General features: G+C 40.0%; 1 long non-coding RNA gene across 2 annotated transcripts; it reads left to right on the top strand.

Annotated features, from left to right (window-relative positions):
- The first annotated feature begins 516 nt into the window (after window positions 1-516).
- Window positions 517-24,776, top strand: LOC120802276. 2 transcript variants are annotated; one of them, XR_005709213.1, is made up of 4 exons: window positions 517-2,493; window positions 2,949-3,014; window positions 23,645-23,738; window positions 24,386-24,776. It is a non-coding gene; the product is annotated as an uncharacterized LOC120802276 (long non-coding RNA). The 2 variants fall into 2 exon arrangements; XR_005709212.1 differs by lacking the exon at window positions 23,645-23,738.
- Window positions 24,777-25,943: the final 1,167 nt, after the last annotated feature.

The raw sequence follows: 25,943 nt of genomic DNA, 5'->3' as shown, positions 1-25,943 counted from the left end.
CCCAAGCAGAAGTGTAGAAAAAAAACCGCTTTCTACTTTTAAGTCTTTTCTCTACACAGAAACAGATATTTACATTTGCCGCCCTGGGTCATTGCTCTGCTGTTGTCTATCTGCCGCCTGCCATTTGGTACAGAGAAACCGCTGAATAGGTTGTTGCAAGGGGGACAGCAAGGTACAACAAATTATAGCATTTTAGCAACCGTGAGCTTCCCCAATGAAAAGTTCTTTCCATCCTGTATGAAAAACCTCTAACCTACTAGTTTCACCTACTTAAAGGTAAACCTGGAGCAACATTTCCATAAGCTTTTATTTATTTATTTATTTTTTTAAATCTGTTGTTTTTCAGGAGTAGCCATTCTCCACCTCTACACCAGGTGCCCTTTAGTGTGCTCCCCTGCCCTGCACACCTGTGGCTTGTTCCCTCATTAGCCCTCCCTGCTGCCCGCCTCACCAGCTGCACCTCATTAACTCATTATCAGACCCGCTAGATACAGAGCTATTGTTCAGCGGCGAAACCTGTGTTTTCCAGAGTAGGATGATTCATGATTAACATAGGCGGCACAGGTAGATTGTCATTATATCTAGCATTTAATCGCAGGGTTAAAATGTTGTACAACATGTCAATTTGTACTGAAAGCACAGACACAATTGATATTTGTGGCCATCAAAAGCGGGAGTAAATATACTGTTTAGAGATAATGGTGATTTTGGACTCATTGCCTTGGCGACTGCGGAAATAGCGTGCCAAAATCAGGCAGGAATTAGAAACTGAAAACCTGAAACCGAGTGTCTGTTATTTGAAAAGGGAAATGGAGGGGGGAAAAAAACACACGACACAGACCATCATGCGTGGGGTTTCTTTCGGTGTTCGGCCGTGGCTCAGCTGACGCTGCTGGTTTGAACGAGCTAGCTAATTCAAGCTAGCATGCCGCCGTGGGTTGAACTACAAACGGCGATTTAACCGGACCCTCTCTAAACTCGGCCGAGCGAACAGTTAAATGTACGTGAGAGTAGCGGCGACACTGCGTTTAAACCATGTCCGTTTTATTTCTGTATAGTCTCTTTAGTCCCCCAAAGTAAATCATAAAGCTCTTTAGCTAGAGGTTGTTGCTCATTAGCTTAGTGATAGTTTAAAAGTGACACTCAATCCAAAGTCTTTTAGTATCAAACACTCACCATGAAGACTTGAAAGATGATATTAAAAATCATGCGTAGGTTGCTCTTCACAAATGGATGGTTGTAGCTAGCTTGGATCCACTACAGCTACAATGGATTCCAGTTTCCAAAAAAGAAACTTCTCAAACCGCTCCTACCAGATATGCCACTTCTCCTCCGTCCATCTGTATAAATTATTTTCCCCCCAAAACACTCATATTGCCGTCGACGTTTCCGTTATCCGGTAATGACCGGATTTTGACCGGGAAAATCTGGTGGAAGGCCGACAATTCTTAATCTCTCCGGTCATAATGTCCGGTGAAAATAATTCCCTCTAAGCACAATTTTAATTGTATCAAAATAGATAAAATAAATAAATACATTTCCACATATCCTTCGATTTAAAATAAAGAATCTTAATTTTTTTTTTAAGAATGTGTAGGCTATAGGCTTTTGCATATATGCGGAACGAAACAACCGTTACATCTGTTTCATTCACTGTAATTAAGCGGACGCACATAACAACAAACAGTAACAACGAGCGAGGGAGATCAGACCAGACGTAGCCAAACAAGCTATCCTTAAAAAAAAAAGTAATTTCTGAAAACAAGCAGGTGTAATTACAGTGACAACGATGAGGCTGCCGCACAGTCTCAAGACCGCTGAGGCCGTGACTTCAGCCAAACAGAAACAAAAAACGCCGGGCGTTCAGGGCCCGAATTGGAAAGCGAAGCTCGACCTGGCCGAGGTGCAACATTACAGATGGGGAAGAAAAAAGACGTTCTGCTCACACCGCGGAGAAAATGGATTCACCGGAGGAGCAACGAACACGAGAATCTCGGTTCTTGTTGAGCACAGTCAGCGCCGTGGCCACGTTTTGGCGGTCAATTTAACGCCGCAGCAAACCGCAGTGGAAAGCCCGCCGCGAGAAGGCCAGCGAGACGTCCGGGAAGAAGCTGTGCCCTCAGCTACGAGTTGTATATACCAGGGCCAAAAAAAAAATGGACATTGCAGGTCTCCGGTACGTGGGGTTGACTGACCCATCGAGAGCAGCTCGGGCTCCGGATGTTGGCACATGTGGGGGCATTTACCGGCACAGCGGCTCCGTTGATGACACGGAAAAGGCGCCGAGGGATGTCGCGATGAAACAGGTGGATGAGAAGCTAAAGAGGAGCGACTTCCTGGGGATTATAATCGACGAGACGGCGAATATCACCGTGGACAAGAAGCTTGACTCTATACGTCCAGTTGGAAATAAAACGAGGAGTTGAGACTTGTTCTCTGGGCAATTATGATGTGCACTCCGGGACCAGGGACCGGGACATGAGCCAGCCATAGGTGATTTTTTTGTTTCCCCTTTGTTTGCAAATAGTTTTTATTCTGTTTTTATTTTATCTGACAATATGTAGGCCTAAAGCTGAAGGGAATTATTTTGTGTTTACGTGCTACAACTTATAACTTGCGTTATATTTATTTATTTTTGCGTTATGCTGGCGAGTCAACGGACAGGACTCACTTCATTTGAAACAGCCTACTTTTACAATTTAAAAAAAAAAAAAAAGTGTCATAAATCTACATGCCTCGATGATTTCATTCTTCACATAGCCTGCCTGTCAATCAGACACGTTGACCGGCACCGATTTGTTTCTAAGGGAACCGCTGACTGCTGTTAAATATGTCTAAATGCACCCGTTAGCATGAGAGCACCCAGCTTCCGCTCTGCCTTGGGTTGGAGTGACATGTTTAAAATCTCTGTTATCGTGTCCTTTTTTTTTTTTTTTTTTTTTTTTTAGCAAACCAGCTGATAAGGAGCGACATTAGCATTCATGTGGAGTCGTGTGTCTGGCCACCCGACGAAAGTAAGTACACGTTTAACTTCCCCTTTAGCCCTTTTGTGGTTTGCGCTGAGAAAAATATCTCTGACTTAAACGCTCCACTGTGTTCACCAGCTAGTTGCTCACTTTGTCTGTGGGCTTTTTGTTGCATGCCTGTAGGCACGCACACCCCCCCCCCCAGCAGGTGAATTTAAAGACCACCTTGTCCAACTCTGCACATCAGTCTGCATGGTGACTGGTTGTTACTCCCCTCGGAAGTAACAGTGTGTTTTCCTTAAAGTGACAATGAGGAAAACACATTTTTGAGTGGAGGGGGACTTCAATAGTGCCGTGAGTTCTTGGGAGGCAGAGTCAAAGTTATAAGAGCTGAACCGGAAATAATACACAATTATAAACATAAAATATACAGGAGATGTTTCAGGTTTTTTTGCAGGGTCATGTGTGTGACAGAGTGCGAAGCAAGAATTTCTAGCGCTGGCCCATGGAGAGAGAATAAAAACCAGCTTCAGTTTTACACAGAATTCTTGTGTAAGGGGGCTTTAACCAATACATATTGTTGATTCCATTCACAAAGAGGTATAAACCTGAGCTGGGCCGTCAATAAATAGACAGACAGAAAGATACTTTATCTGTCTCCATGGGGAAATTGGTTTGCAGCATAACCACAAGGCATTTCATCACAACATCACAGAGTCACCAATGGCATACTCATAAGTCTGGACGAGGTGCAGAGTAAAAAAAAATCCTTTATGATGAGAGGGAATCTGTCTCGCCATATTGGCACAAAGAAAATCTCAAATCCACAGCCTAATTACGCACTTCCTCTGAAAATAGGACATCCTCTGCAGTGTGATAGCAAAGTCTCCTTAGCTAAAAGGTGCACAGTTTATCTCTACTTTAAAAATCCCCCAAAGAAGACTGAAAACAGCTGCAGATTATTTCATATCTTTATTTGCATTACATCTCTTAACATCAAAAAAAAGGAATACAGGAAGCATTAAAAAAAAAAAAAATCATAAAAAATAATTTAAAAAAAAAAAGTCTTAATCATAATGGGACACCTGAACCATACCTGAGCCAGCCCAGAATCAGAGGCAGAATCAAACCCAGTGCCCATCATAAGTTTAACTCAAACTCTTGGTACTCTTGGTACTTGGTACTGTATCTTTTAATTGGCAGATAATGCTAGTGGCTCTGCCATGGAGCAAACCGACAAAATTTCAGTAGTCGAACCACAGGTTTATGGCGGAGTTTGGAGTTTTAAACAGCCAGGAATGACAGTCTAAGAGTGCAGAAGGATCTGGGGACTGAACTGGTTATCGAGATTGTCCAGGTAGGAGTCAAACCTGAATGTGCTTTAAAAGTAATAATCTTAGATATAGTTCTATACTTAACAGAGAGCCGGTGGAGTGAAGCCAAGACTGTGGTAATATGTTGTGCTAGCAACAATAAGAAGAGGCAAAAAGAGAGACCACTGACTCCTGTCAGCAAAGTGTTCCAGTCAGAGGGAGAAAAAAAAAAAAAAAAAAAAAAACATGTCACCAAAAGAAAGAAATACTTTTGATTTTCGCAATTGTTTGGAGATGGAAGGAAGAGGACTTTTTTTTCACAGTTTCAGTACTGGGGACACAATTCCAGAAATAAAAAAATAAGGATTGAAGTTGAACAATATAATTTTAGAATTGAATTTGAGTTGAATCTTGTCAACAAATAGAATATAACCCAAATTAAATGCAAATGTGCAGAGGTGTGTCCGCTTTAGGCAAAACACATTATACCTATTCCTAGACAAATGATATATGATATGATGTATACTACTTTTTTGTGTTTTGTGTTGATATATTCAAAATACCTCTTTCAACAACAGCTAATCTAATAAATGTAAAGCACATATTTAAGTGGATGCTCAGATATAGCAGTGTTCCATTTTTTACCCTTTTTCTCGATGTGATGAATCACTACCCAACTGTTTTTAAAAACCCAGGGTCAGAACCAGGAAATAAAAATTATTGAATTTAATTAAAGACACAACAGTGGGAGCAGTTAAAAGTAACTGATGACATTTTAAGAGCTTGTGGTTCAAACACAGTTAAAGCCTATTTAGTCACAAATAATGAAAGAAGTCTAGAAGCACCTCTAAAATCTACAGTGACAAGAAACAATAACAATAACGTTATGGAGGCTCTGTCATCTGACAGCAGTTCAGAAACAGTCTCACACAAACGTCCAAGAGCTCCTCATCCTCTGTTGGGTGGCTGTAAGGACATATTTGTTTGTCTGCAAACAAATATGTAAGTCATCTAAAACTGTAACCAGTACACAAGAGTGAAAAAAACCCACCACTTTGTAATGATCTAGCCTCCTTCTTTAGAATTTTCTCCACTACGAACGAGATGGGAAAGCTGGACTTCCCACCTCCTGTGGAACTGATTTCCTTTATGTAGATGCCGATTTATTTTTGGGCAAACACTTTCAAAACAAACCCCTTCTTCATTAAAAAGCACACGTTGAATTGTAAAATTTCACTGCAAACCAGGATGACACTACGTCACTAAATCACTGTGACACTACCAAATCAGTGTGCACCGTGAACAATGTAGAAACGGCTCTAACATCGTGATTTCTCTTGTCTTTGGTGCATACATAGGTGAGAGAAGACATGAGGACCTGAAAGCTGCAGCAGAATCAGGTCATCTAAGTGATTTAGCACCAATTCTCAGAGGCATTCAGTGAGAGATTTGGTGGATGTGCTTAGCTGAGGAGTCAGTGGTGCATAGCTTCCATCTGTGGGATTATGGCCTGAAATGTTAAACTAATTGTAGTAATATATAGCCATGGTGTATCATACAAATGTCTCCAAGCTTATTTCTCATAATATGGCATTTTAGCAGGTCTCCCTCCCTCTTAATCTCACACACATGCGCGCACACATTCTCTACGTGTTTTCGTATAAGCCGAGTAGGTGTGGATGAGCTGAGTTTTTTGCAGGGAGGATGGAGCAGACTGAGACCATCGCCCATGTTACAACAAGCAGGCTTAATAGGAAAACAAATCCTGGCCTCTCTGTGGTGTCTTTCGACCCACAGTAAGCCAGAGTTTTTCACACCAAATCGTCGTGTCGGGTGCCGACCACAACGAAACAACAGCTTTACAGAAGCCCACCTATGTTTACATAGCTTATATTTGGGTTAACTGAGTTATTGGAAATCTTGTAATTTCATCTTAAAGTTTCCAATTTGTGTAATAGAAAACGTTTGATCATTTCATACATTTAGTGAGTGCATTCATATCCCTCAGAGGGTAAACCTACTCTATATTGATTACTGAATGAGCTTTCCGTAGTGCCACCCTCAGGACACAAGGTCAAATTTGCTCACAAGATAGTGTACCGGCAGATTTCTATGAAATTTAGTGTTTATTCCCAAGGTGATAAACCCACATTGGCCCCATTGCTCTTCCTCTAGCATGGAACAAACAGTTTTTGCTGTTTTATTGTTCAGTCTCTAGCTTTCCCAATAAAGAAACTACTTTGAGTTATAAAAAACAAAAAACAAAAAACCTGCCAAAATAGTACACATTTCTTATATTTGTTGGTGAGAGGTCAGAAATGCATGTAGCCTGCCGGCTGGAAAGATGATATAAAAACCTGTAAAAAGCCCACCAACAGATTTCTACTTGTCTGTCCCCATGGGTGCTTTTCCCAGCCTCTCCCAGCATTTTGTAAGGAAGTGCCCTTTAAAAGAATATCTTAGCATTCCTTTTTTATCAAACAGTTTGCAACACAAAGAGAGATAACATCAAGAACAGAGGATGCAACAAGCAACAAAGGCTCTGGGCCAATGGCCCCTGCCTCTCTCAATGCCTGCAGATAAAAATGACTCTCACAGCATCTTATTTCCAACCTTTGTACATGTATCTCACACAGGCATACTTCAAATAACCACATTAAGGAATGGAGAGAAGGCGCTACAATAGATGTGATAAAACAAATTCCTTTCTCTTGTGTCAAGTAAAACAAGGCAATGTGAAATTCAAAATGAGAACTAATCTCATATTCTTTTATCGTCACTACAACTACAATGATGTGGTTTATCAATAATGAAATCAAAAATACTGTGGTGTTAGAATTGTAATGCTAACAGCAAGAGACAACTTTATCAATGATTGACACAGAGAAAAGAGGATGAACCACAGGAGATGAGAGGAGAGTTTTTCTTTAAGCAGCCTGATTTAGTTCGAGGTATTAATATATGCAAACACAAAGATAGATAAAGAGAGCTGTCAATTAAAGTAACAGGCAGGTCTGGGACAGAGACAAGAACAAATCAAAGTCTTAAATGTTATATGCTGGAACTGCTGCTTGGCAGCTGGGCAGGATAACGTGATTTACATAATACATGACTTAGCTCTGGGCCACTAGTTTTAGCGATTCAAGTACAGTGTGCTTACTAAGCAGAAAATTACAGTCAGAGGCATCTGACAGATGCCTCCCTACTGTTTATATGGAGAAGATAAAGATAGAATGGACCAGTAGTCCCAGATGAAGAAGTTGGATGTTTGCTTATCTTTGTACGGCAGTTAAAAACATAGTCAATATCTATGAGGTGCTTTCACAGAGTATCATCTTATCATCTTTAAAGGAATACTAAGACACCGAGATGGCTTTCAACTGTTTCTTCTTGTTCAGCGAAATACAACAAAGGACCTCTTGTGCTGCTTTTGAGAGGCTGTCATTTTGTTTCCTACCGCAGCAGACGGCCAATTTAACATGCACAGAACTGCATGTGCATCGACTGTCCACAAAATGATGTCCTCACCCGCATCCATTTTGTATTACATCGGGGCTCTGTGTATTTGATCTTGAAATGCAGGTGGCAGCTCCCGAAGTAGGATGTTTGCTTATCTATGTACGAAAGTTAAATGCATAGTCAGTATGTATGACTTACATTCAAGTATTCAAACCCCTTCACTTTTTCATATTTTGTTATGTTGCAGCCTTACGCCAAAATCGTTTACATTACTTTTTTCCATCATCATCATCTACGCTCAATACCCCATTATGACAAAGTGAAAACAGAATTTTAGAATTTTTAGAATAACTGAAATATATGGATACTTCCCCGGGGCAAAGATGGAAGGAGAGCACACTATATAGCACCATTTTATTTATGCTGGTGTTTAATTAATACCAGTTGGAACTCTTAAGGATCTTAGTGTTTGGATTATACATGGCAGTGTCTGTGAAAACACAGATGAGAGAAAAGAGCCGGACAATTATTACAAATGAGATGCAGGGGCAGAGGTTGCTAACATCACTACGACACAAAGTGTGCTCATGTCTCCTCCTGTCTTTAGTCTGTGTCCAAGCTGTGTTGTGAAGAGAGGTTTTTGCGAGGACATCCATTGCTACCAACATCTGTATAATTCATCTTTAAAGGAAAACTAAGACACCGAGATGGCTTTCAACTGTTTCTTCTTGTTCAGCGAAATACAACAAAGGACCTCTTGTGCTGCTTTTGAGAGGCTGTCATTTTGCTTCCTACCGCAGCAGACGGCCAATGTAGCATGCACAGAACTGCATGTGCATCCACTGTCCTCACAATGCTGTCCTCACCCGCATCCATTTTGAATCGCATCACGGCTCTGTGTATTTGGTCTTGAAATGCAGGCGGCAGCTCATGAAGTAGGACCCAGCCTGTGAGTGTGTTTGCGTTTCTGACCCAGCCATACCTCACCTGTCCACCAGGTGCCCCGAGTATGTTCCCCTGCCCTGAGGCTCATCCACTCATCATCCCTCCCTGCTGTCTGCCGCACAAACTGCCCCTCATTACCTCGTTGTGGATCTATAAGGGGTGTTTGCCCGTGTCACACGGGAGGAACCTTATTCAAGATTTTAAAAGGCAACTTGGAAAATGAAACTCAGCAACAGGACTGCATGAATGATGGAGGGTTAATGTTGGAAATGTTTAACAAAAATATAAGTGAAAAAAGAGCCAAATGTTAAGTAAAGCCTATTGCTTATTGGCTTTTATTTATTCATTTATCCCAAGGATTGGAAACACATTGTGTCTTGCTCAACTTGGGATCCACTTGCTCTTCTGTAATATGGCATAACACCGCAGGCAAGCCTTCTGCCATCACACTAAATTCACATTCCTGCTGTGGAGTAGTCAGAATTTATTGACTCGCAAAAGGATCGTCTCATTTGTTGTTGTCCTTATTCCACTGAGAATTAACAGAGCTGAAATGTCTGTAATGATGACTGATCTGATCGCTTTGTGGGTCGCATGATGATGGGTGTGAAAAGCACTTGAGTACTCAGATGGATCTCAGTACCAGTGATGTTTTCTTTTTTTTTTATGCAAGATACCGCCTGGTAACTCCACAGACTGGAGCAGCAAAATTTATTCGCACATCCTCTCAGAATTGGCGGTGCCATGGTGGCATCCCGCGGGTTGCGCAGTGTCAGTAATGTTGTTTTTAACTAGTTTTGTTGGTGGCAATAAAGACACCAAGAAGAAAACATTGCTTTTCGCTTGAAAGAGGAGAGGGAAGGGTGTGAGGCACAGCTAATATGATAGCTTCCGCAATTTTGGTTTTCCCATTCCCTCAGATGTCGGAACAGTCCGAACAATTTGCTGTTTGCCAATGACACCAGATTGCATGTCAAAGTTCACCATAGTTTAATTCTATGTGAAAGCAGCGCAGAAAATTTACTCTGCCTCTGAGGGTAAATACACTGAATTGACCTGATTTCAGTCAAAAATTCTTACATGATAGTGCCACTTTTTTTTAAGTGAGCATTTTCACTGATTCATGTAGCTTCTGAAATGTGGGGGTTTGCATGTTTAGTTTGAGATTTAAAGAGAAGAGAAAAATGTAAGATGAGCTTCATGCAGAAATTGAAGCATCTAAAAACAGCGTGTCATGGCAGGCGAGGAAGTGATGAAATTCATAGTGTTGTTGATTCCATCCGTTCTCACGATGGAAGCTGCAGGGGAATCTCTTCCCGCACCTGCAGCTTGTCAACAGGCTGTCATGAAGGCCGAATATGAGTCAGTGTCTGACTGTGCCCAAACTTCAAAATAACCCCTCTCCTTCACTCATTTCTGCTGCCTTCTCTTTTAGTTCCACCTCACCGAATGGCTGGCAGTCCCCGGGTCTGATGTGTCCTCTATTATGTAGGCGCCAGGACAAGATGCAGACACATTGTGAGACACCCCTCAAGGTACTGATCTGAGTTAGACTGACAAGGGTGTCCAGGTTATTTACAAGAAAAGAAATTGTTATTTAGTTTCCTAGTATCAATCTCCATGGGACATTTATAGGTTTCCTTCGCTGTGTGTATTTTCTCTACGGGAGTTGATGGCAGCCCAGAGAGAAGGTTCAAGTATTTGTTTGTCTGCATGTCACTTTGTCTTAAGTGGTTAACTTGTGACCTCCTTTTCCAACACCTCGCCTGTTTACGTTTAGCTTCTTCCCCACAGTCAAAGACAGTCAAGTCCGTCAGACTCATTTTAATGGGTATGGCTATCATTCTCATCGTCAGTAATCAATTCAGTTCAATTCTATTCTATTGTATTTTAATTATATAGCGCCAAATCATAACAGAGGTTATCTCAGGGCACTTTTCATGTAGAGCAGGTCTACACCGTAGTTATATTTACAGAGACCCGACACCTGACTGAGCCACGGTGGATGATTACCAATATTTTTGGTGTGCTCGCTTACAGTTTCACCTACAAGTAATGGGGCTTAGAAAATCTGGCTAAACTCTTGGCTTGTTAAACCGGTCAGATAGATAAAGTATAATGCCACTGTACTTTAAGCTGGGAGAAAAATGTTTACTATGTTCCTCAACAATTGAATTTTTGTAATTTTCCTATGTCTTGATGGGAATATTCCATCCCTAATTATACAGTATGTATGTAGCATTCAAGATTTTATCGAACATTTTAAAGTGATCATTTCTTTAACTTTTAACAGTTTGATTTGAAATACGTTGCATTTCCTCAGGATTTTCAAAGAAACACGTTGTACAGATTAATTTATGCATGTGATCGTAGGATTATGACACACCACTGTTTGCTACATTGCCAATTTTTCAAAGGACATATCTCAACTCAGGCCATAATGACATAGTTCCCCAGGGACTATTCTACAGTACCCTGTGGATGGCAGTGGTCAAAGTCATCATTAAAGTATTTAATGACAGTCCTTAGGAAACCATTATCATTTGGGGAGTCATTTAAAAATTAATCTCTTCCTTCAGCCCCTTATTATCATCACCAGGGTTCATTATGGTGTTGGCTAGCACTGGGAGCTGGCCCTAACCTCAGCCCCTACTGGAAGAAAAGGGGCTGACCTGATGAGATATGAAATGAGCCTTTACAAACACTGGAGAGAAGCAGAGGTCAGGGCCTGAATGTCTCAACAGTTTAGGAGAAAAGCTGTTGAGCTACCTCTCCTCATTTTGATGATTAAGATTAAACCTGTGATTGGGCCTAGGATAGCCAACCACGTACAAGTATTTTTATGTCGTAACAGTAACGTGTTTAGGCTTAGTTAGTTCTCTTCCAAAATGCTGTTTTCTCTCTGTGCTCTCCGCGGCAACATTTCTCTCAAAACAAAAAAGAAAAAGAAAGCATGATGAATCTGAGAGAGACTTCAGTTATTGAAGAATCCAGGTATTTTGTTATTTATTGATGTGGGTTTATCTATGACAACTATAGATTAACATTATATTATTTCAGTGATATAATTCAGATACTGTCGAGTGCTTAACTGGAAGTGGCTTTTGTTTCGACACCTAAAATAACTCTTGTCCCTTATTTTAAGTATATTCATTATTAAAGAATTATGAAAGAATAAATAACTTCATAACTTAGATTTAGACCTCTAAACCTTGGGCCTTTTTTTTGGGCTGAACATGTTTAGAGCCATCCAGGGGCAGTGTTACCTTGGCTCCACTGTTTCCATCGAAATACCAATGTCCACTATCTCTCCAGGGTGGCTGGTGAGAACAGTGAGGGTTTTGATAACCTACAGGTATGCAAGCCAAAGCTGGAACAATAGAAGAAAAGAAGAATTTTCCTTTAAATCTTTATTGTGATAACAGGCTTACAAAGCACTGCAGTCTTTAGATAATGAGAGAAAAAGATAATGAGAGAAATAACTGCAGTCAAGATCAAAACAGTTTGCTATCTTGGGTCAACAGGCTTGAAAAAAGGGATGAGCAACTAAAACTTTTCTTGACAAGTACAACTCTTAGGAAAGAGACTGATCAGTTATCAAGTCCCCTCTGTAATAGAAATGTTCTGATACAAGCTGAGTATGATTTCAACCTTTGGAAACTCAAACTCCTGATCAGATAATGTGAATGCTGTATCACTGGTCTATTCCAAACACCCATTTTGCATGACTTATTGTGAAGAAACCTATGTATACAAGACATGCATATTATTATTTTCATGTCTTTGTGCTGCCGTCACACAAAAATGGTTTACATCTCATTTTGTTCGCTTTTCCAGGCGCATAACACCACCGGACGCGGTTTGCAGTATTTCAGCCAGATACAGGATTGAGGTAGACAACAGGGAGTGTTGTGATTGTGGGAGAAAATATTTAGATGCTGGCTTGAATGTTTCAGTTTCAAAAAGATGTAAGCAATGGCATACAGTAAAAGGTTTCAAATACACAAAACTCTCAACTGTCATCTACTTGGATTGAATTAATGAGATGACAGCTGTATCAGACGCAAACTAATGAATCGAATGCTCATCTCTTGACTCCTGAGTTACCCTGGTGACAAATATGCTGTAACTTAAGCAATTTAATGAATTTCATTTAGACAAGTGAGTTGTACTCTTGTCTCCACTTGAATAGTATTTTGCTCATTCAAAAATGGGTCACTTCAGTCCACAGATGAAATGTTGTGGTGGTGTGCCGTGATGCATCTTTGAAATGACTGATAATGATGAACACACCCCTGTATCCACGGCGGTCCTTTACACTATGCATTTAAACGCTAATTCTTAGCTAATTTTTGGCTTTGCAAAAAATGGGAATGTTATTCCAGCCTTTCATAGGACGAAGGTGGCGACCACATAGCTCATACAGATCGTGGTCATAGGTGCCTTTACTGGCATCCTGGAAATTGCACAAATAACTGCACTTCGTCAGACCATTTGTGCCCAACGTCTTTATCTGAGCCAACATTTCTGAACACAGTGATAGTCATGATACATCAGTAAGTCTAAAATTTCACCCCAGTCTGTTACGGTATGAAATAAATGTCAAAAAGAAGAAACCCCTAGAGTCCGATTGGGAACCATTGCAGAGGAAAGTCACTATCAGATGCTTGACAGAGGTCAGAAGGTGCTTCCTGAAACAGATGGGTGTACATTAGTGCATTTAGATGTTAAACCGTCGAAAATTGTCTTCTGTTCGGCCAGAAGTGTATGTCATCACCCTCGTCAGTTTACCCCACCAGCACCGAAACTGCAAGGAGAGTTTGCACTGACTACAATTACAAAAGTTTCCTGTATACAGGACACTTGCCCGACATGAAGAACTGGAAAGTGCCGAGCTGATGGATTTTTTTTTTTAAGTAGGAAATAGACAGTTTTATTATGTTGTTTCTTAAATAGTCAACTTTTCAATAGGAATAAAGGACATTCTTCATCTAGATGAGCCTATGAGTCAATATGAGAAGGTTGTATCTGTGCCCCTAAAAAAATTGTCACTGTCAAAAGTTATTTACTGTAAATGGGAGCTGTGTGATTTGCATCTCTGTCATACACTGAGAGAACAAACTTATTTTACTAAAGGTCAGTAGTGGTTAATGAATTTTGAGTCTAATATGCAATCACTTTTTCTACCGTTGAGTGTTCTGCAATTTGAATAATAACTGTGCTTGCGTGTAATTGGAAATGTAGTTTTTGATCATTTGCACATAAGACGCAGCTTGACTCTGGGGCTGAGAACACCCAGGGAGGACAGTGCCTGGGCATGTCAGAAGGGCCGCTATGGGGGCTTTGATGCTTGGGTTGGGGCCTGCTGCCTTTAGTTCATCCCATTATTTACTTCTGTCTTTTGTGTTCCATCTTTTGTAAAAAAAAAAAAAAAAAACATTTCATTCAATACTCTGTATGATGATACCTACATAAAACAGATGCTCGGTTCCAGTTCCTGCAGTTAATTGTAGTGTACGCTTATTGACCGAAACTTTAAATGAAGACATTTTAATCTGCTATTATTGTAACTGTTGATGCATTAAGCACAAATAAATTCTTATCCTCTATCCCTGTCCTCGCACTCGCAGCGTCCCTCTTACCCTTCTGCTTGGGCTTTTTGACAGGCAGTTATACAAACAAGAAATGACAACAATCAATATTTCCTGAAAGAAAAGGTCAGTCCCACCCTTTCTCACAACTCGTTTGGAAACCGGAGAATCGCTGTTGCCGGTCAAAGTTTAATCAGATGAGCTCTCGAGGCGGAGGAGGAGGGATGAATTTTTGACAGGAACTGAATGGATCTCACCCCCTTCTAATAGAATAAAGAGGAAATGAATTTTGGTGTGAATGCCGTCTGATAGGATTATTCTAAACAACCATCATACTTTTTACTTTATCGCTTTCAGATTTATGATGAACAATACCTCGAACCGGGTTTTATTTGGACTGACTCAAAACCCCTGCTCTAAGAGGCAGTGGCAAAAAAAAAAAAAAAGAAGAGGCGTCTCTACCAGATGCAAGGCTAGTTATCGTATAGGCTTGGTGCTCATTTAATTATCAAGTTAAACTGACAGAGGCAGCGCGAAGGGGAACAGCGTAGCGCCGAGGGGTTACATGGGCAGTGACTCAGCAAAAATAATGACAAGACAAGACTTGACTACCTGTTCACACATAAAACACATTTATGCAGTGCATACAGGCTTTTAGCAATTAGCAACTGGATCAGTTAGATAACATAAAATTACCTCTATACCATTTTTACTTTTTATAACTATTTTTTTTTTTTTAATATAGGGAAGTAGGAGTAGGAGCTATGCAATGTCGAGGAACTGCCAGACGTACAACTTCAAACTACCTCAAAATGCGTTTATATCCTGCTGAATTGGCCCTGGTTTCCCAAATGTCTTTTTTTTTTTTTTTTACCTCAGTGAAGCTTAGATATCAAACAAAAATAAAAGCATCACATGCAAATGGATGCTCACACAGACATTATATTTTTAAAGAAGCTTTACAATATGACCAATTTCAACTTTTCTCTTTTCTGTGAATTGAAGAATAGAGAAGAACATATTTTTCAGGGTTGGGGTTGAGAAAAGGAGGAGGAAGGAGTCAAATAATGCTTCCAGACTTCTCTTCGTAGCTGTACTACTTGATGAAACCATGCCAGACAAGTAAAATATACTCAACTGATTTAAACAAGAAACTTTTTGATTTTTATTCTTAATCAATGGCTGTGGGTTTGTTTGTTTGTTTTTTAATCTTTGGAACTTTAATTATGTTGTTATGCTGTTTTGGCTCTAAACTCCTGACTGCTATTTTGTAACATCTCCTCTAGGTGGTGGTGCAGGATAAGGAGCGGGCTTGTCATGGTTCTGTATGTCTGTCTGCATGAAGTATACACCTATTGAAACTAGTCACCGCTTTTAATTGTCGTGGCCGATTGGTGTAAATTTAATCAGGCTGAGGATGTTTTTAAACATTTTTCTCCAGGTCTAGTGCTTGTTGGACATGTCATTCCAGCGCCACGAGCATTAATCTGCTGCTGTACCACCTTCCATTGCTCTGGTAAAAATTTTTCGTGAGATTTTGGAACCTGGCTAAAGACATTTTCTCTCTCGAGCGTTAGTGAGGTCAGTGCCTGGTGGGTGATAAAGGCCGCCTCACAGTCCAGTACATCTCAGCAGTGTTGGGTGGGGTTAAGGTCAGGGCTCTGTGCTTCCACAAGCAAAAACTGAAAATCATTCTTCATGGACGTGGGGGCATCGTCGTGTTGACACAGCAAACACGCACGAACACGTATGAACAGACATTTATCACAAAGATCTATACATATGCATCCTATTTTGGACACCTTTTGGACCTTCGGAAAAGCAGACAAAACAATACGAACAATCTCACCTCAAGGTCAACTTGCTGGCTTTTCCCGGTGCTTTCAACTGTATCACACAGTCCTGGTCAGCAGATGGAGATTTCTCATTTGTCATGCAACCCTACATGTTCAAACTTTCTATGATTTTGAGCACATTTGGTGATTTTTTTTTTTTCTTGCCCTTTCCTCGTACTTTGAGATTGTTTTCTCAAACTGTTGTTTCCAAAGTAAGGAATTAAATTTCAAGCTCAGTTTTGGACTGCACTACAAAATTGCTTTGAAACAAGCCAGTGGACCTTGAGTTGAAATTGTTTTGTCAAACTAATAATTTATCATTTTAATTTCCATTATTTGCTAATTGACTCTAAATTTGATAATTGTGGCCGAGAGACAGCCCGAAAAATACCAAAAAAAACACCCAAAAAAACCAGGAATAATGATAATAACTTTAGAATCTTAAAATACTTTTAAAAATAATTTTTTTCCAGAGATGCAAAAAGATGCCGAATAGGAAGAGATGTAGAATGTCCATTTAGTCCCATCAAAGTGTAAAACTAAGACTGTGTAAATTGAAAATGTGCTGCATTATATGACTATTCAGTGTTTTCTATGCATTTTTTATAATCATCACACCTTCCATTGTTTAGTCATTGCAATAGCCTTGATACCACACTAGGGGGAGATGCAGCATAACTGTCTGTTTTACGGCTTCAAAGTCACTGGACTGACTACAAAATTAAAGAGAAACGTCAGCTGTGGGAGAATTAGGCTTTCAAAAATCACAGAGAGGGAGTGGGTGGTGTGTGCTCTTGATGCCGTTGACTTGATTTTCCAGTTAATGAGTCAGTTATGTTTGCAGTAGATAAAGGTTGCATCATCAGACAGAAAAAATGTACTGTATCTGTTGACTTATTGTGAATTATGCAGAATGTGAAGCAGCGAATGCTGAAAAGATCCACACTCTGTTGGGGAAGCGGACGCTTCGGTCTAATATATTTCCAATTATCCTGATGTAGGTCATCCATTATGTTGTGTGCTTCAACCGGACTTAGATCCCAGGGCCTTTTTATTTAGAGACAAACAGAGGCATTCATAACCTGTGCATTCAAACGGGAGGAGAAACAGAGCAGTCAGACATTTAGACGCACGTAAACATACTTTTCATTGTACCCATCAGTCATATACTAACTTCATGGCTCAGCTTTGACCTAATGTACTTGGGGTTCTTCTACCACTGGTTTCTTGCAGTATCAGATTTTGTTGTAGTGATGGCCACAATTTACAGCGGCCTCAGAAAGTATTCAGACCCCTTCACTTTTTGCACACTTAATTCTGTTGTAGATTTAATTCTAAATGGATAAAACAGCCATTTTTGCACACCAGTCTACACTCAATATACCATAATGAAAAAGTGCAAGCATGTTTTTAGAAAGTGTTTCAAATTTATTAAAAATCAAAAAATTGAAATCTCTCACTCTCAAAAGTATCCAGACCTATTGGCAACAATTACAGCTTAGGGTCTTTTTGGATATGTCTCTACAGGCTTTGCACGTCCGGATTTGGGCCGTTTACCCCATTCTTCCTGTTTTTTTTTTTTTCAAGAACCTCTCTGTATTTGGCTGCATTCACGCTTACCTCAGTTCTGACCAGTCTCCCTGTTCCTGCCGCTGAGACGCCCCGTGCAGGGTGTTGCCACCACAATGCTTCACCGTAGGGATGTTGTCAGCCAGGTTATGAGTGTGTCAGGTGAGCGTAAAGTTATTTTTCCTCATGCTCTCAGACTCCTCTGAATGCCGTTTGGCAAACTCCAAGCGGACTGCCATTTGGCTTTTACTAAAAGTGGCTTCTGTCTAACCACTCTAAAAGGCCTGATTGATGGAGTGCTGCTGTGTTCACCTCCCTGACCAAGGCCCCTCTTGCCTGGTCACACAGTTTGAACAGTCCTGGTGGCTTCCAGACTTCTTTCATTTCACAATTACTGAGGCCACTGTGCTCCTGGGAGCACTCAAAGCCTTAGAAATGGTTCTATACCCATGGCCTGATCTGTGCCTTGCCACAGGCATTTTTATTGCAGAGGTCTACAAAGAGTTTGTTGGACTTTAAGGTCGGTTTTTGTCCTGACATGCAGTGTGAATTGTGTGACCTTATATACTCAGGCGTTTGCCTTTCTAAACATTGTCAAATCAATTAAATTTGCCAAAGGTGGTTTCAATCAAGCTTAGACACATCAAAAGAATAAATAAAGCAAACAGGATGCTCCTGACCACAATTTAGAGTGCCGCAGCAAAGGGTCTGAATACTTTTGTGAATGAGAGATTTCAGTTTTTGATTTTTAATAAATTTGCAAAATTTTCTAAAAGCATGTTTTCATTTTGTCATTGTGAATTATTGAGTGTAAATTGATTTGGCAATTTTATCCATTTAAATTTAAATCTCCAACGCTTTAAAGTGTGCAAAAAGCGAAGGGGTGTGAATATCCACTGTATATCCAAGTTGTAATAAATAAATCAGAATTATCCTTATAGCTCAGTTTTCACATTACGCACAACATCTTGTGGTGGAAAAGAAAAAAATGTATGTGAAATACCAAAATAACTAACTGGAGAAGGCCCTAATGTAATCGTCCAAATGAGAAATGCTCGGCTGCGAGATCAATAGAGCAAAAGACCGACAGTCTCCTCCTTGGAGACACAAACTGGAAACCAAGATAAAAAGTTTGGTCGGGATGAGCTGGGCGTGTACAGAATCTATCATTGCTGATTTCTTCAAAATACACACTGACTTGACTCAACGTAAACCAAAGACAACGTCATGACTGAAGGCAGCTGCAGTTTTAAGAGCCTAAAGCCCCGGTTGCTCCATCGATTTGCACAAATTAAATACATGATGGGAGATGACTTTCTGATGAGTGTAGTGCTCAGTTGCTTAGGACAACAACAATGCTCTAAGTCTTAGAACTCATAGCGTAGTATAGACAATTTATTCTGTCCATCAAAGGGTGAAAATAACCCAAAGCCAATGGGAAATCAGCAAAGAACAATAACATTCTGACTTTAAAAGACAATGCATGGTCGAAGGACACCCCTTGTTTTTGTTTTTTTTGTTACCCATCTGTACATTATTTACATATACAGTATATTCCTCAATGTGCTACATACTCAATAACAATCACTGGTCTGTTCAAAGTTTTAAATAAGCATCTAGGCTCTCTTTCTTTTTAGACGTGTGTGATTACATATTTTGATAGATGAGGTTTCTGCAGCAGCTCACCGCCAAACTTGAAAAGCTTCAGTATCTAGTCATGGTGAGAGATAGCCACAGCCAGCTCCATCAATTTGTCTGTGAGCAAAGGAATGGCTGAAAGACTTTAAGAGTGTGAGTGAACCAGAGAAATGTGATACTGTTATGGGTGGAAATCAGTAGCTGATGTCTGCCTTTTCAGACCAAAAGCCACTCTGCTACAAGAGAGCAAATAAGAGATGGAGGAATGGAATAAGGTACAGGCTCTTTACATGTGGTAAACAAGTTGCCCTAAAAGGCTTCTGGAACATTATTAGTGAAGTAGCCGTTTCGGCAGCTTTTGCAGTAAACCCATGTCCCAACTAATGCTTGTCCATCTGTATCCCAGACCCCGTGCACCCCATCCAACCAGTCAGAAAGCAAAAGAGTTCCATCTCATCATGGTACAGTGTCTATAAGTTTAGAAAGTAAATTAAAATTAACGTTTAAGATCAACTATCCATTTCACATTCAAATAATTGAAATATAAATTTAATTTTTTAAAAATGGGTTATTGCTTATATCCTTGTTTTCACATCTGACAGCGTCTAAATGTCTTAACATCAGAAACGATGGTTTTCAGTTGGGTAGCAGCCCCTACTGGCATAGTTGCATAGCAGTTTAACTGACAGTCTTGCATCCATCATTGTGTTTTCGATAGATCTGTGTCAAAGCAAATATCGACAGGCATCTTTCATCAGCTCCCCAAATGCTCTTGTTGGAGCATTATCTGTAGGTACTGCTTTTATTACATTTGCTTTGTGATTGTTGATTTGTATTTTGTTGGTGTTTTAGTTTTTCTGTGATCTGTAGATTTTTAACTGTTGAATTACTATTTGGGATCACTGTTTAGTAGTTTACTCTTTTTACTCTTTTCTCCCTGTGTGGACGTTGTATGCCGACCAGATTAATGACCGTGCTGTACTTTGTAGGAGAACTTAGGACATATAAGAAACAGTGCCAACTGTGGCAGTTAACACATTTAACGTTGAAAAAATAAAAGCATGCAACATATGAAGTACATTATAAAAAGGTTGAAACACTGATGTTAGGCAACAAGAGAATGCAATGTAAACTAGGACTTGTTGAGTGTTTTATGACTAATTTGCATTTAGAGGTAGATTTAAAGTTTCCAAAAATCAGAGTGTATGCCAGATAATTGGATCAACAGTGGATCAACACGTTTAGGCCTAGTTCTCCTTGTGTTGCCACCAAAATAATCAGCTCTGAGTGTTTATCAAGGTGTCACATTCCATTATTGGATGAAAAATGTTCTTTAGGTCCCTTATGTGTGGTCACGTTATCATTCAGCTTTTTGTTTAAGTCCCTCTGCCTGATGATGCAGCACATAATTGCTGCATACGTTTGCATAAACCGGAGCGGCAGCAGATGTGCCAGGTCCCCCCGTGCATTTCCTCCGCAACTCAGGAATGACGATCTTCTTTAAGCAATTTGCTGTTCAAACTCTGAGATGTGAAAAAGCTTTCGAATCACGCAAGCTACCGGGTTGGCCCAGACTGACGTGACAGAACAGCTCACTACATGATGAATTCCATTCCTGTGTGTGTGTGTGTGTGTGTGTGTGTGTGTGTGTGTGTGTGTGTGTGTGTGTGTGTGTGTGTGTGTGTGTGTGTGTGTGTGTGTGTGTGTGTGTTTAAAAAAAAAAAAAAAGAGAGAAAAATTTACATCTTTGCAAGCAGAAGGTGCTCCTGTGGAGTGCAAAAAGGAACCTGTGGGAAGTCAAATATATGGTTCTCCCTCATTTTGTACAATATTCTTGTCAAACAGTTGAGTTCCACTAACTGTGCTGTCGAAATAAATGCAGTGGGTCAGCCCCAAAATCTCAAAAGCCACCATAAAAGGGAGACAGCCCCGCATATTTGTAGGGGAAAAAATGTAGTTCACGGAGTACACAAAGACTGCACTGTGAAATGGGATCAATACTCCGAAATCTGCAAAAACAGTTGTATATTGTAACTGTAGGTTGCATACAACATCATAGTGAGCAGTATGGCTTCGCTTTACCAACAGTTTTCACCCACACAGTTTGGGGAGTTTGTTTCCTGCATTGAAGCAAACAATGAATAGAAAAGACTCCACAGGATTTGACATTTAAGTGTTGTGTCTTCCTGTTAGGCTCTGCCTTTTCAATAACATCAGGGTGCACTACACTGGGTTTTGCATTATTACATAGTACTGTTAATCACTCTCAATCTTTGAACTGAACAGACTAAAATTATTTGAATCAGCAAAGGTCCCCGGTTTAATCTTTAACAATAATCTTATGTTTTTGTTTTTGTTTTTTTTAAATGTTAAATATTAATGTGGAAAGTAGCTATAACTATAGCTGTGAAATAAAAGCAGTGGTCTACAAAGTACAATGTTTCCCTCTGGAATGTAGTTTGAGTAAAAGTATAAAGCGGCATAAAATGGAAATACTCAAGTAAAGTAATTTAATTACAGTACTTTAGTAAATGTACTTAGTTACTTTCCACCACTTACCATCTGACACAAGCCCCCATCTTTCCGCAGAGACGGGTTTGAACCTGTTCACCATGTGAACAATGTTCGGCACTAAGGTCATGTGATGAAACCCGAACCGACTTCATTTCCTGATGGAGACCGAGGGACGTCTTTAGTCATGTCTGCTAAAAGCTGGACCTTTTTAGTTGACATTTTTCCACTCATTACAAACAATATTAGCGACGGTAAAAAAGTTGAAGTAAAACCATAGAAGAAGAACAAAATACCATTAGTGCCAATGAAGAGACCTTGCTCTGCAGAGAATTTAAAAAAAAAAAAAAAAAAAAAGATACCACCTATTCTTGAAGTTCCAGAAGTCACATGTTCTGGTAAATCCATCTCTGTTGACATCAGTCAACGTCTGTCAGCTTTTCATAGGACTTTGAAGTTTCCTGCTGGTCCGATTATTTATCACTGCCTTTCTAGCTTCTTCTCACAGGAAAGATTGACTATCACTGTATTCCTGTTCGTCTTTCATCCCAGTATTCACATAATTCAAACTTTTCTTTAATTTATTTTTTACACACTCAGACATTTTACACTGATTTAATCACAGAAATCAAATGCACACCTACACACGCACATTCAGGCCCGTCTTTACTTCCTTCCTCACCCAAGCAGACCGCCGGCTCTGAGATCAGGCCTCCCCTCCTGCTCCCCTGGGGTTAATTATGTTCACTTTACCTGCCGTGACTCACTTTCTATCTGCCTGAAAAGCTCACAGACAAGTACAAGCCCTGGCATTGTTGCTGTTATTGCTAACAAGTAGCTCCTCTATGCAGTCTCTGTTCACATGTGGTATATCGTAGCCATGTCAAGGATGGCTAATTAAAATGACTGACTGGGCACAACCGTGGTTGTGAAGCAGTTAGTGGAGTTGACCAGGCACCGTCAGGATGTTGCTGTGCTGGTGTTTAAGCTCAGACTGACACTTTCCCCTGTTGTGTTGTCATTCTTTTGATATCCAGTTAGTCTCTCTGAGTGTGTTCGAAAACGTGCACTTACTACCCGTCTCTCCTCTCTGTCCATTAAGAAGTGAAGAGGTGGGATTCCTTGTTTTCATTTGTTTCGCCCCCTCTTCTTTGTTACCCCTCATTCCTGTCAGCTTTCCCTCTTCCCTCATGACTGAGTTTTTCCAAATCAGTTATACAGTACAGCATGGGGAATTCAGTTTTATAGCACGAGCCATAGACAGATAATCTTATATCTTTGAAATGTATTCCTAAGAATTTGAACCTCAATTATAACCACTGATGTTTTCAAAATTTCATAATTACTTCATTTTAGTGCTTGACTTACTTCTAGTTTGCTGGAAACACTTCTGTCCGATACACACCCAAAGGACAATACTCTCCACTAAACTAACTCAAAAACTAATGAAGATACATCCCATCGGCACTGACACTGTCTTGAAACGTGTCGTGAATGTAACATAACCCATAAACCATGCCCAGTTTGATTTTGGTTCTCGGTGTCACGATTTTGGAAAACGCACACCTGCTTTCTTTCCGAGAGTGAGATGTACAGTAGCCGTTAGAGCTCAACACACTGCAACTTAACAGTATGAAAAATAGACAAAACAGAAAATGACCCCCAAAAAAAGCACACACGAAAAAAAAAAAACATCCTCACCGGTCTGATATTTAATTTGTAGGACTTGGATCTTGCCTTTTTCTGCTCACACTAGTGTGGAGAGGATATGGGAGTACTCCTGAATATAACCTATTTTGTAATCAAACTCCTGCCAGCCAGAACACTGATACTGGACGATTCTGCGAGACCCACATGGATTATGTTCAGTGATGATGGCATCACTTTCTATTCCGGCTCAGGAATAACAAGGTAATAAGGGGACCACAGAGTGTACTACTAGAAGATCATTTCGAAATAAAAGTATTTTAAATTACATTTTAAACTAACATGTGACATTTTGTTGGAGAACAAAATGCCTTCAAAACATGAGTGGTTGCTTTTTCTGCAAGGGGGGAGATAAAAGCTCAATAAATTATGGTGTAATATGAAATTTAAGAGCGCTTGAGGGAACATAGGATTCTTCATTGTTTTTAGCTAATCTGCAGTTTTAAACTACTTATTCAGTATTTCTTGTTGAAAATATAAAACTGAAACAAATGAACTCCTAGAAGCAATTGTCAGTCAATTGACTGAAGGCAGCACGCACTACCCCACTTAGGAACCTATATTGCTATTTTCAGTCTTCCTATAGTCCAACAAAACACATTACTTTGGCTAAGAATAAATAAACAAAAGTGTCAGTGGCACTTCACCTAGAGCCAGTATAATACAGACAAAATATCCATAGAAACTTCTCAAACTTATTGTGCTGAATAATCCACTTTTCTGCCGCCCCTTTGTAGTCTCAGTATGTTCCAAACTTTCATATTTTGTCAAGTATTAATTTATATTGTAAGCACAACTTTTTATTGTAACTGTTTTTATTTCGTAAAAAATGTGCTGTCCTTGTCTTGCAGGTGGCTGCCAAACAGCAGACACACCAGCCCTGTTCATTTTATGGGACCACCAGACTTTTCATCAATATGTTTCAGCGTGACTTCCATTCTCAAGCTGATGAAATTCTTGCATGACAAGGCTGCATACCCAGGTGCCCACCAAGGACGTGCATTTATTTAAATATACAGTAAGTTTGACTGTTGTTTGTCAAACTTTATCTGTAGTGTCCTTGTGGCTCTGTCTGCGAAGGCACAGACTCTTCCTCCTATCTGATTTGTTTGCATGACTATGGCTCATATCACTCACTGCAAGTCATACCCACGACCACTCACATTTGTTATTTCTTTCCACTGTGTACAAGTAGAAATTCTGACTGATCTTCAAGTTAGAGAAAATAAAAAGAAAACAAAAAACGGGGGGGGGGGGGATTAAATAAACCATGAAATTCAGCCAGGTGTTTACTCATATTTGACTCATATTGTAGCTAGGGTATACATGTGTGGCCACAAGTGTTGGTATCCTTACATCTCATTGAAACAATGCTCCAATATTCCTGAAAAGTGTTGAAATCAAAAGCTATTTCGTCATGCATATGTGCATGCCTTTGGTATGCCAAAGGAGAAAACACAGAAGCTGTGGAAAGAACTGAATTCTCTCTTATTCTACCAGAAAATTATAAAAATGGCCTGGGCAGAATGATTGGTACCCTTTGGAAGTTGTGGAAAATGAGTGGATTGTAGTCATATCTCAAGCTGACCATTGTCTTCACTTAGTATCACAGGTGTCTTCTATCTTATAATCAATCATTGAGCCTATTTAAGTGGGAGAAATTCCTCATTGTGCTGTTTGGTAACATTGTGTGCACCGCACTGAACATGGACAAGAGAGAGAAAAGTAAGTTGTCTCTGAGGAGATAAGGAAAAAAAAAAATTGCCAGGCATGGTCAGGGAAAAGCCTACAAGACCATCTCCAAGCAGCTTGATGTTTCTGTGACTACACCACTAGTATTATTAAGAAGTTTAAAGGTCCGTGGGGCCATAGCCAGCCTCGTTGCACATGGCTGCCAAGGAAAAATTAACCCCAGATTGAAAAGAAGGATTGTTTGGACCAAGGAACCCTTCAAAACAGACAAAAGCTGACCTCAAAGATCAAGGTACAAGTGTCCCGCTGCACCATATGTTGCTTTCTGAAAGAGAGTGGGCTTAAAAAAAATTAAGCTTTCAAAGAAAAAAATACAGTCCATACTGTAAAAATGGAAGAGACTCAGTTATGTTATGGTGTTGCTTGGCTGTATATTAGGTTAGAAAAGGTCCCAATATTTTTGTCCATGCCATTTTCATTTGTTGTATTATTTAAAATGTGTTACATCAAAAATCAAAAACATGTTTGTTCGTTTTAGGGTTTAGGATTTAGGGGGATCTATTGGCATTGATTCGTTAGTGTTTAATCATCTGAAACTAAGAATCATTGTGTTTTCAGTAGCTTAGAGTCCTTAGGGTCCTCTTCCATGGAGCCCGCCATGGTGCACCGCCGTGTTTCTACAGTAGCACAGAATGGACAAAACAAACACTGGCTCTC

The sequence above is a fragment of the Xiphias gladius genome, chromosome 17 (assembly GCF_016859285.1).
Source record: "Xiphias gladius isolate SHS-SW01 ecotype Sanya breed wild chromosome 17, ASM1685928v1, whole genome shotgun sequence".
Lineage (NCBI taxonomy): Eukaryota > Metazoa > Chordata > Actinopteri > Istiophoriformes > Xiphiidae > Xiphias > Xiphias gladius.
Note: the sequence above shows the minus strand (reverse complement) of the source record. Positions and strands in the feature narration are given on the sequence as shown.